Below are 12221 nucleotides of genomic sequence, written 5' to 3'. Positions count from 1 at the left end.
CGACTCTGAGGGTCAAGAGTCGGTGCAGATTATTAACAGACCCACACCTTGTTATGATAACGTTGTTCCAATGCATTCTGCACGAGCCGGTGCGGATACACACACTTATGACAATGGTTTCTATGTTACCGGCACGGTTGCTTCTAAGCCTGTTAGATTTCTTGTTGATTGCGGCGCGACAACTTCTTTGATTTCCACTCAAACATTTGCAAATATCCAACAATATTGCAATTCTATGACCCCAGTTACTCAATCTTTTCACACGGTGAGTGGGCAACAAATGAACATCCTTGGCAAAGTCGACCTTGTGGTTCAGCTTGGTAAGGAGTGCTACGATGTTACTTTTGTGGTTGGTGACATTGATTCAGATGGAATCCTAGGTCAGGATTTTCTTCGACAAAATGTGGACCACATCAATTACGGAAAGTCCTGTTTGGTGATGGGGTCCGATATTGTACCACTTCAAACTGTGGACGGCTCCAGTCAAATATGTCGTGTAGAGGTTCCAGTCAATATTCCCCTTGCTGAATATATGGCACCACTTGGTTTTGTAGAACCAGATCCTGATGTTATGGCTGAAAAGGAAGTTTTTCCCATGAGCGGTATTGTTGAAACACACTCAGAGAATGTTCTAGTTAATGTTGTTAACTATGGTTCAGAACCTGTCACAATCTTCAAACGAATGCATCTTGGCACCTGCAAACCTTTCTTTGAAAACACGCAACAACATCGTGTTGCGCGTGTGACTCAACAAGTTGAATGTAACACTTCGCCACAGCACCTCACTGATCTGTATGATCGCAGTTCAGTCCATCTAAATGATCAGGAAAAATCTGATCTTCAAAACTTGCTTTGCAAGTACAGTCCTGTCTTTTCCAAATCTTCAGAGGACATTGGGCGAACCTCACTAGTCAAGCATGTCATCAACACTGGTAAAGCTGCACCAATTCGGCAACCGCCAAGGCGTTTACCACTTGGTAAACGTGCAATTGAAAAGGAAGAAGTTACCAAAATGCTGGAACGGTGCATCATAGAGCCGTCAAGCAGTGCATGGGCTTCTCCAGTTGTTTTAGTGACCAAGAAAGATGGCACCCCGCGGTTCTGTATAGACTATCGGCGCCTAAATGACGTCACCATCAAAGATGCATACCCGCTACCAAGGGTTGACGATTGCATCGATTCACTTTCTGGCGCCAAATATTTCAGCTCGCTTGATCTTAATAGCGGCTACTGGCAGGTCGGTATGAGTGATGCTGACAAAGAAAAGACCGCTTTTGCAACAACTATGGGGCTGTACCAATTTACAGTAATGAGTTTTGGACTGGCAAATGCTCCATCTACATTCGAAAGGCTGATGGAGAACGTTCTAAGAGGTCTACAGTGGGAGGAGTGTCTCCTATATAAGGATGACATTGTTGTTCCATGTGCCACTGTGTCCGAAGGTTTAGCCCGCCTTGAACATATCTTCGAAAGGCTTCTTGATGCTAACCTTAAATGTAAGCCCTCAAAATGCAGCTTGTTTCAAAAGAAAATAAAATTTCCTGGCCATATTGTCTCAGAGGATGGTATCTCTACGGACCCAGCAAAGATTGAAGCAGTGCTGAGATGGCCAACGCCGAGAGATGCAAAGGAGGTTAAGAGCTTTCTGGGACTTTGCTCGTATTATAGGCGCTTCGTCAAGGACTTTGCGCTTAAAGCGAAACCTTTGCACAAGGTTTCGGATAAGAGCTCCAAATTTGAGTGGTCACAAGAATGCGACGAGTCATTCCAATCTCTAAAGACTTCTCTAACTTCCTCAACAATTCTAGGTTATCCGGTTCCTGGTTCCAAGTTTGTCCTGGACACTGACGCCAGTGACATAGCAACTGGTGCTGTCCTCTCACATATTCAAAACGGGAACGAAACTGTGATTGCATATTACAGTAAGTCTCTTAACTCCTATGAAAAAGCTTACTGTGTTACACGGAAGGAGTTGCTTGCTGTAATAAATGCATTGAAAGCACTTCACTCCTATTTGTACGGACAGCCAGTCCTTGTCCGGACAGATAATGCAGCGGTAAGCTGGATGAAAAACCTGAAGCACCCTACTGGGCAAGTTGCACGCTGGCTACAGGAGCTTGGTACGTATAACCTTGAGGTTACGCACCGTAGTGGGTCACAGCACAGTAATGCTGATGCCCTTTCACGCAATCCGTGCTGTAATTGTGCCCGGCAACAACGCCTCAGTGATGAAGTGTCCGAGCAACAAACTGCTACACCTGAAAATTGTCTCCCTGAGGTAGACAAGCATGACAATGATCGCTTAAGGGCCGTTACACGATCCAAAGCAAATGAAAAGTCCCAATGCAAACCTTCAATGGCTACTCTTAGTAACTGGTCACCCACAGAAATCAAAACCGAGCAGCTGAGAGATCCTTGCATTGCATACCTCATTCAAGCTCTTGAAGGTTCTGAGACAAGGCCACAATGGCAGGCCGTCAGTGACAAAGCATCTGCTGTCAAAATCCTTTGGCGCATGTGGGACCAATTGAACGTTGGTAGAGGTTTCCTAGTACGTACATGGCATGAGGATGAGCTTCACAAATGGGATCAGATTGTCGTGCCGTCCCACAGACGAGAAGATGTACTTTATTACTTCCATGACATTCCGTCTGGTGCTCACTTGGGTGTCGAGAAGACACTAGGAAAGATTCGGCAAACTTTCTTCTGGCCAAGTATGCGAGAAGACGTTGAGAGGTACTGCGCGATGTGTACACATTGCGTATCACGCAAGAAATCTAAGCCGCCTAAGTCACCCCTAGGTCAGAATCACACCTTAGCCCCATTAGAGCGGTGTGCTGTGGACATATATGGGCCGCTTCCCAGGTCTGAATCTGGTAATGCATTTGTCCTTGTGATATGCGACTGCTTTACACGGTGGACTGAAGCCATTGCGATACCAAATCAAGAAGCCAAAACTATTGCAAAAGCATTTGTCGACAATTATGTTTCGCGATTTGGAGTCCCTCTATCAATACATTCGGATCAGGGTAGTTGTTTTACCTCATCTCTTTTTAAAAACATGTGCGACTTGTTGGGAATAAGGCATACTCTGTCCACTCCATTGCATCCGCAGTCCAACGGAATGGTTGAGCGCTTTAACCGCACTCTAGGTACCATGCTCACCATGTACTCTGCCTCAAACCAACGAACTTGGGACCAGTTTCTGCCACAAGTGCTCATGGCTTACCGGTCTTCCATCAACACTAGCACCGGGCAGTCTCACAACAAAATGGTTTTTGGTAGGGAAATCACAATGCCCTTGCAGGCCTGCATTGGACTGCCACCAGGGTCTGGTACAAACGAAAATCCTATTCCGGACGATTATGTGTCAGACCTACGTGCAAATTTGGAACACATCCATGATGTTGCTCGTAAAGTTCTTGCGAAAAAGGTGGTCTACCGCAAGCGACATTATGACCTTCTCGCAAAAACAAGGCAATTCAAGGTTGGTGACCCTGTCTGGTTACTGGATTCAACACGCAAACCAAGTGTATGTAGTAAACTACGTCCACAATGGCAAGGGCCATATCTTGTATTAGGAAAGATAGACGATCTTGTCTATCTTATAAAGAAGTCCCAGAAAAACAAAGCTAAACCAATCCATGTTGACAGGTTGATGCGATTCAACGGAAGCGAAATCCCTAAGTGGATTCTTAACGCGAAGTAGATATTTATCAGTACAATTTACACAGCTCACAAATTGTTATCTTCACACAGACCACTTCCTACAACAATACAATCTGCACTTTATTATATATATTGTTTAATCTTCGCTGTGGTTGCAATCATTCGATGGCAAACTTCTGAAATTTGCATGAATCCTGCAATATGATAATTTGATACCGATACAAATGATGATGCTTAAATGAAGATTGAAGTCTATGATGAATGGTGCGCACCATACGCTGAGTAATGAAGTTGGCTTGATCACCCGATTGCGATTTACTCCAGAGAATGATTAGATTCTACGTTAAAGCATATCAGCTCATCAGTAAGGTATTTCCCTTGTGTACTTGCAGGATACAAGCCAATTTGGATATCAACTCATCTGCCCCTTCTGTGTTGATCATCGACCCAAACTCTTCAGCCGTTCTGGTGATTTACGCTACCACGCGAAGTCAAAGCACCCCATTGAGCTCCGAGTAGCACCAAATGACCTTTTCAGCAATAAGGTGGCCTTCTACTTCTCTACGGAGCCAGCTGCATTCATCAAGTGCCATGAAGTTGAAAACCCCAACAGCGCCACTGCGTCCTACGCAAAATATCTTGTAACAAAGTGGGCTGCAGGTAGATCTCCTGTGATTTTTTCATGGATTAAGGGTTGGGAGTTGGGATGTGAATCGTCTGCAAAATCCAGGAAACGAAAATCTTCTGGAAGTGTTTCATACACCGACTAGATGAATTCGGTGCTGTGGCCTATTTGGAAGATGGACCTTCTGTCAATAAGGCCACCATTAAGAAGGGGATCTTCCAAAATCAAAAGTCTTTGAGCGCATTGAAGCGGCGATAGGATTGTATCGCTCCTTCGCAGACTCCACCTCAAGGTCCCTGGGCTAAAGAGGACTATCCAGATCTTTATATGGATATCGCGCAATTGCTTGGGATTGAGGACCGGTTGGTTGCAAGGGTGCAGAAGAGGAGCGACATTGTGTTCCAGGCAATAAGAGAATCGGAAATCGACATTATACCGTCTCCAATGTCGATCCACCTATCTGATCCATCATCACCCGTCCAGCTACCCCTCCAATCCATGCCATCCTTTGATTTGTCTCCCCTCCCCACAGTGTCTGCATCTTCATTGATCATCCCTGTACCAACTTCAACTACCGCAATCGCCCCTCTCCGAAAGACCAATGAGGTAACTGCCGTCATCGCATCCACAGCCAACACTTTACTCTCCAGCCAGACACCATCTTCAACCAATCTGTCACCTATTAACACATCTTCCGTCCGTCCTGTTCCAGCCATGATGTCGACGCCTGCAGCCACACTCCAAGCACCCATCACTGCCAACCTGCCTTCCCTGCCAACAGCATCTGTTTTCAAGCCACCACCAACTATTAGGAGTCCCATCACCACTTCATCAAAGTTACCCACAACAACATTCCCTTTTTCTGTCCGATGCCTTCTATCACCTATTAGAGGTTCAATACGTGTATATCATCCAACATCCCCAACCACCGAGGCTCAAAGCGAGGTCGCGAGGTATTCCCCTTCTCCATTGTCTGTGGTGAAACACTACGTGCCGACCCCTGCCAACACACTCCTACAAACACATGCGAAGGCCCTTCTGGTCAGTGGGGCCATGCCTCTGCTACCCCCTTCCAAACGTGATTGGTCTTCTGTTCCGGATGAGGCAATTACGCTCGTACAAGGTTTACGCTGGCCACCAAAAGGATGGAGGAACCTATCTCCTGACTGCCGATTACTTGCACTGGAGTATGCTGCAACATCCATCCTCCAGTCCACTGCTGTATCATGGAGCATCACCAACCGATGTCTGTTGGTCCACCAATTTCAGCACCTGATGCTCCCTGGTACAGCAGGTATTCTCCTGGACAACAGTGGAAAGGCCCGCCACTACTTAGACGAAACAGTCCGAGAGATTGCCAGCGGCGTCAGCTCTCTTCCAACTGAATATAAAGAAGTGAAACTCCAGCTGCTGGAGCAGTATTGAATTTTCATTAAGTCAAGTTGACGATACTAAGGACCCTCCCAGAACATCAAGGCGATCCTCTCCTGTCCATCATCAAGGACATTCCAGTCACGCCCTGAAGGAAGATGTCATGTAAACTTTGAATGTTTAAAGTTGTTTAGTATAAATAATTAAATTTTATTAAATCATATGTTTTAAATGACTGTTTAAATTTAATGACATTAAAAAGTACTTGCGCTTGTACATTTCAAACTCCAGGAGGAGTTTATTTCTTTAAGGTAGGGGAAATGTAATATGTAATAGTTATGAAATTATCAATTAAATCTACTTACATATGTTTTATTAACTCCAGATACTTGCTAACAATCCATTGTTTGTCACAATTCAGTAATTCCAATCCAAAAATACGCTCCATGTTTGTTTACTATGACGCTGTCAGCCAGCTGTGTAGGAATACGACCTACATTTTTAATTGCACAATATAATTTGTTATTCCTAACTATTGTTCTCCAAAATTAATGGCTTTCACTTGTATTATTAATCTAAGGATGCATTTGTGTATTGCATTTTGGTAAAGTTATGTTCCAGTTGCAAATGCTTTGGAACTATTTTGTTAGGCGTAGAAAGCCTATGCATCATATAGTTTCATGTTTCCATTGTATTATTAAAATGTTTAACAGAATTTAAATGCAGAACATTTCTGCCTGATATTATGTATTAATGTTATGTGTTTTAATACAAATTGCTTTTTATAATGTAACAACTCATATTATTGACTTACTTTGTTGATTTAGGATTCCGAAATGCTGTTTAGGAAAATGGCTCTTTGTAAACTTGTTTTATTGGTTAAGGAATTCCTAAGTGCACGTTGATTGGTTGGGACGCCTAAGTTTCGGAATCCTAAAGCATCTTCACTATAAATAGTGCGCAGCATCACGGATTCTTCACCTCGGTCAATGACTCAAAATCCACGTCATTTAAAAGTCGGAAACCTACCAGCTTAAGCTAAAGCCATCATAATGGTAGGGAATAGTTCTGTAAACTCTTAAGTATTCTTTTAAGTTATTAAATATTAATCAAGTAACAGTGATGCTGCGCACCTTCATCATTTTTATAGTTATTTATTCGTAAACCAAACTTCTTAAGTCGCATTCTACGATTTGAATAGATTTGTTAAACCTTAACTCGGTCGTTTGTTCTATCCTGACAACTTAGAAGTGTCTAAGTAATACAGTATGTTCTTTTATTTAGAAATGTCAACGCAACTGCCTTGTGCACTAGTTATAGTTCCTTGTATATGTGTTACATTAAATGCCATTTAGATTCGATATCACAGGAACAAGTTCTGCCACTTGTGTGCAAGCAAAAGAACTGACTATTTGTTTGCTGTTTAACTTCAAACCCAACCTCTTACACTGTTTTGCCTCGTTTAAAATTCGCAAAAATACGATGATATCATTGTTTGAGAGACCTCTCAGACAGAGAAGTGTCTTCAATAAAATATATTGTATTTAAGACTATCAATATAAACACGATGTGACGCAATTATTTTTTAGATAGCATTTTTTACAAAAACCATAACATGCAGTTTGACGATTTAATACTGCTCTAAAATGCATAGGGGAAGTGTTTGACAAATCTGTCATTAATCTTAATACTTTTGGAAGCTGTAAACTATATGCAATAAGTGCATCTATGTTAAGAACTACATGGTAAATGGTTGGGTATCAGATATTTAACCATGGGCATTCCATGAAAAATATAGATTTTCAAATAGATTTTTCAATCGTTGTTTTTTTCAAAAATAAACAATTATTTGATTGCAAAAAGGAACACAATAATAAAGCATATTTCTTACAAATGTACAATTTATATAGAAGAGAAACATGCAAAGTGTATACGATAACACACTTGTTATTAGGCTTAACAAAAATTACAAATCATTAATTCCTATTAGATGTCACACAACAAACATATACTTTCCGCTCATCAGCAATCTGCTACCTGAATTCTCCGCAAAATGTATTACCAATCGATGCATTTAAAAGTAGCCATGTATGTTAATACAAGGGCTGCAATGATGATGATAAGATCCTCACAGGTGACAAAGGCTTATCTGATGACAATAGCTGCAATAATGATGACAAGGGCCTCACAGATGAGAAAATCCTCACAGATGACATGGGCTGCACAGATGACAAGAGCCTCCATGATGACAAAGGCCTCTTCGATGACAATAACTGCAATAATAATGACAATGACATCATACATATATGAGAAAAGCCTAACTGTTAACAAAGGCTGCACAGATGACAAGGGCTGCACTGATGACAAGGGCTGCACTGATGACAAGGGCTGCATTGATGACAAGGGCTGCACTGATAACCATGGCTGCAATGATGATGACAAGGGCTGCACAGATGACAGGGCTGCACAGATGACAAGAGCGTCAATGATGAAAATTGCCTAATTACCAACAAAGGCTGCACAGATGATGACAACGGCTTCACTGATGACGATGGCTGCAATGGTTACAAGGGCTTCACTGTTGACAATGGCTGCAATGATGAGAAGGGCTGCAAAGATGACAAGAGCTGCAATGATGATGACAAGCGCATCACTGATGACAAGGTCTGCAAATATGATGACAAGGGCCTCACTGGTGACAATTGCTGCAATAATGATGACAAGGGCCTCACTAATGACAAGGGCTGCACTGATGATGATAAGGGCCTCACTGATGAAAATTGCTGCAATGGTAATGACAAGGGCCTTCATGATGACAAGGGCCTAAGTGTTGACAATGGCTGCTCAGATGACAAGGGCAGCAACCGTGATGCCAATGGCCTCAGTGATGATACGTGCTGCACTGATGACAAGTTCCTTACTGATGACAATGACTGTACTTATGACAACAGCTTTATAAATTATGACACGGACGGCACAATTGACAAGAGCCTTACTGATGATAAGGGCTGCACTGATGACAAAGCGAGTCATTGCATGAGCTACACTGATGACAACTGGCTTTAGTATGACATGATCCTGGCTGATGACAAGAACCGCTCTGATGAGAAGAACCTGCAGCAATTTAAGGAAGACGCCATTTGTGGAAATCCAAAGATAAAGGCATTGAGCGGAGGACGGCGAATCTTTAAAAAAAATCGACACTTATTTAGGCGGTTATGTTTTAATCAAAAGACAAATAATTAACTTGCAAAATTTATGTGTATACTTTTTATAAGATTTAATGTAAATGTTAGTATGTACTATAAATAAAGTTAAATAAACATAATTATCTTTATAATATTTCTGATATTATTTAATGAAACAAATTGAATTACGTTCAACCACGTTAAGTGAATTTGCATGAATTGCAGAAACACAGGTTTGTACCTGGAGTATTGCAATTTCTTTTGTGTGTGTGTGTAAGCCTTCGATCTTAAAATACACAAAAAAAATAACAGAAAACTTCCGTCGAAATAAACCCGATTGTATTTTGAAATATGGGTTTATATTTTCAGTCTTATGATGACATGATAACGAGCTTATAACTAAACAGATACCTTATAAATACATCTTAGCCAGTTGATTGATACACTCTTTCGCTTAATTATTCCTTTCGTGTAAACACATCAAGTATTGCCAGGTATCTCTCGGATCTTTACCCATACCCCGATGGTTTTGTAAAACACATGATTTTAAGTGATTGTTTTATCTCCAGAATCTGATAACGCGACATTCGATGCCATACACGACAATGGCCAACGAAACACCACCATTTTGAACGTAACGCAATATATTTCAATTTACCGTCGTAGATCATTGTGACGTGTCGAGTTGAACATCATTATGTGTCGCGCTCGGCATAAAAAATGACACTCGACAACGACCAGCGAAATAATATTCTATCAACGAAGATCCGCGTCATGCGAAAATGGGTTTTGTTGCCAGCTGTAGCCCAGCTTGCACATCTCGCAGTCTGGTGAGTGTAATGTTCTACTGTTCTTAACCCATTAATGTCTAGCGTCCCATATTTGGTACACCTAGGAAATCTGGTCAGTGTTAATTATTTCAGTAATAAATATACAGTTATCTCTGTTGTGTGGCTGTGCTATCAGTCCTTTGTATCAGGTAACACCAGTTAGAGATGAAACAGAAAGAGATTTCATGCACTCATAAGGCTGCATTTAACGACAAGGGGCAAATTTTTCTTGAACCGACAACGGCTAAAAAAAGGTATGTATTTATTTATGCTAAATTATACAATTTTTGTAATAAAGTCAAAATTATTGATTTGTAATATTAAAATATGTGTTTTTTATAATGTACACTAATGGAAATATAAGTATTTACTTATTTTCCCCTGACTTTTTACTAATCAATATGATGTCCCAAATATGGGACGCTAAGCACATATGTGTAAAAATTGAGATTTAGTATGGTCTGTAAAAATAACAAATACAATGTAATAATATTTTACCACTACATTTATATAAATTTATGTTAACAGGCTCTCTCTAAATGATGTGTTGTATCTTCTTGAAGATGATACAGACTTTCAAGAAGCTGATGTGTTCATAACTGGACCAGAAGATGCTACAGAAAGTGATGAGGATAGCGTAGATGAAGACCTCGGGGCAATATAAACAATTTGACAGGGAGCCAACTTCTTGCTGATGGTCAGGCCCTGACTGTGGAATGGAATGACAACAACCTTGTACATACGGGCACGAACTGGCACAAAATCACTCCAGTAAACATGGTCCAGCGTACGTCAAAACGTGAAAGAAGGATTATAGAAGTGCAACAGCCAAACGTTATTGCGGAATACAACAGATGTACAGGAGGTGTTGATCGTATGGATCAAAATATCAACACCTACAGAATTGGTATTCGGATAAAGAAATGGTGGTGGGCACTGTTTGCGTTTATTCCGGACATGGTTGTGCAAAATGCATGGTACCTGTACATGTTATCCACTAAATATCAGAACCAACCCATGGATCTTCTAGATTTCAGGCGGAAAATATGCGCAGAGTACCGGCTGCTGTCAGGCAAGACAGGCGCGACCACTTACATTGCGCCAAATAACACACACATAAGGTGTGCCTTTTGTGCCGGAAAGTCAACCCGGATCTGCGTGAAGTGTAATGTTGGACTCCATGACAGATGTTTCATAACATTTCATCGTTAGTGATAAGTGGAGATAAATATTTCACAATTCATCGACAGGTGATTGGATTGTAATAAACACGCAGAAAAACATACATTCATGCATATTTGGAAGTAAATGTGTCATTACTAAAAGATGGAATATATATGAATATTTATATCTTATGTGTCTGTCGTCCCAAATTTGGGACATGACTAAAATTGCATAAAGCAATAATATTCCAATAGTAAATATCATTATAAAGTTGTTTAATAGCATAATTATATAGTTCCTTACAGTTTTTAATAAAAATGCAAAAAACAAATAATGTGGTCATTAATGGGTGTTAAGTTTGTATTTGTTGCCTAGACCCGTAAAGGGATAAGATTATCCAAGACCCTAGAGGGATAGGTTTTAAACACGTTTATTCGCTACCGCTATCAAAGCGCAACAAACTGAATGGAATATAAGCATATAACATACCGCCAGCTTCTTTTGGCTGAGGCGGGGCTAATCATGCATGCATCGCTGACCATTACAGTGAGGAGATACCTAAACCTTGCATCATTTTATAGCGGACAGCGCAGCTCATGACCAAACAGCGCAATTACGTTGACTTGGCTTGAGCTACGCTGGGCAAAACGCAATAAGATCTATTTCGCCATGACGCGGCTCTAAAAGTGTGATTTGAATGTGTCAAAAGAAAGCTGCGTGTTAATAAAATATAAACATACCATATATTTCGATGGAGAAGAAATAAACTCATGATATTTTATGTGAGGACAGATTTGATGTGATCTCCTGCAGGAATATTTTTACCTACGAACCCTTTTATGTGGTTTGGATATACGTGCACTAAATAAACACATTCATGTAGTGAATAAGCGACTAACAAGTGAAAACAACAACAACAAAAACAACAATTACACATTTGTTTTCAATATTATTATTAAAAAACGTTATTTTCCTCACTTTATGTCAAAGCCAGGCTTTACCGCGAATATATTTTTAAAACTTATTTCGTGTTTATCAATACCAATAGTATTATCTGCCACAGACCAAAAATGTGTTTAAGTATGAGCAAAGCAATATAACATGTTGCTTTAAGCTTATACAGGGTTTATGATGAAACGGTGTTCACAGGGGTTTAAACCTATTTATTTAAAATCAGTTGCATTGAAAGCTTGCTTGAAACGCTCTCGAGTCTGTTTCCTGTTTCCTGCCTAGCGATCGGGAGGTCACGGGTTCGATCTCCACTCGGGAGTGTTCTCTAGATCTTCCACAAAGACACCAAGTACTGGTTATAGGCCCAGGAAACGGACTCGAGAGCGTTTATATAAGTCTGAGGCCTTCGATGCAATTGAGCTA

The sequence above is a fragment of the Dreissena polymorpha genome, chromosome 3 (genome assembly GCF_020536995.1).
Source record: "Dreissena polymorpha isolate Duluth1 chromosome 3, UMN_Dpol_1.0, whole genome shotgun sequence".
Lineage (NCBI taxonomy): Eukaryota > Metazoa > Mollusca > Bivalvia > Myida > Dreissenidae > Dreissena > Dreissena polymorpha.
The sequence above is the reverse complement of the archived record's forward strand: the minus strand, read 5'-3'. Positions refer to the sequence as shown.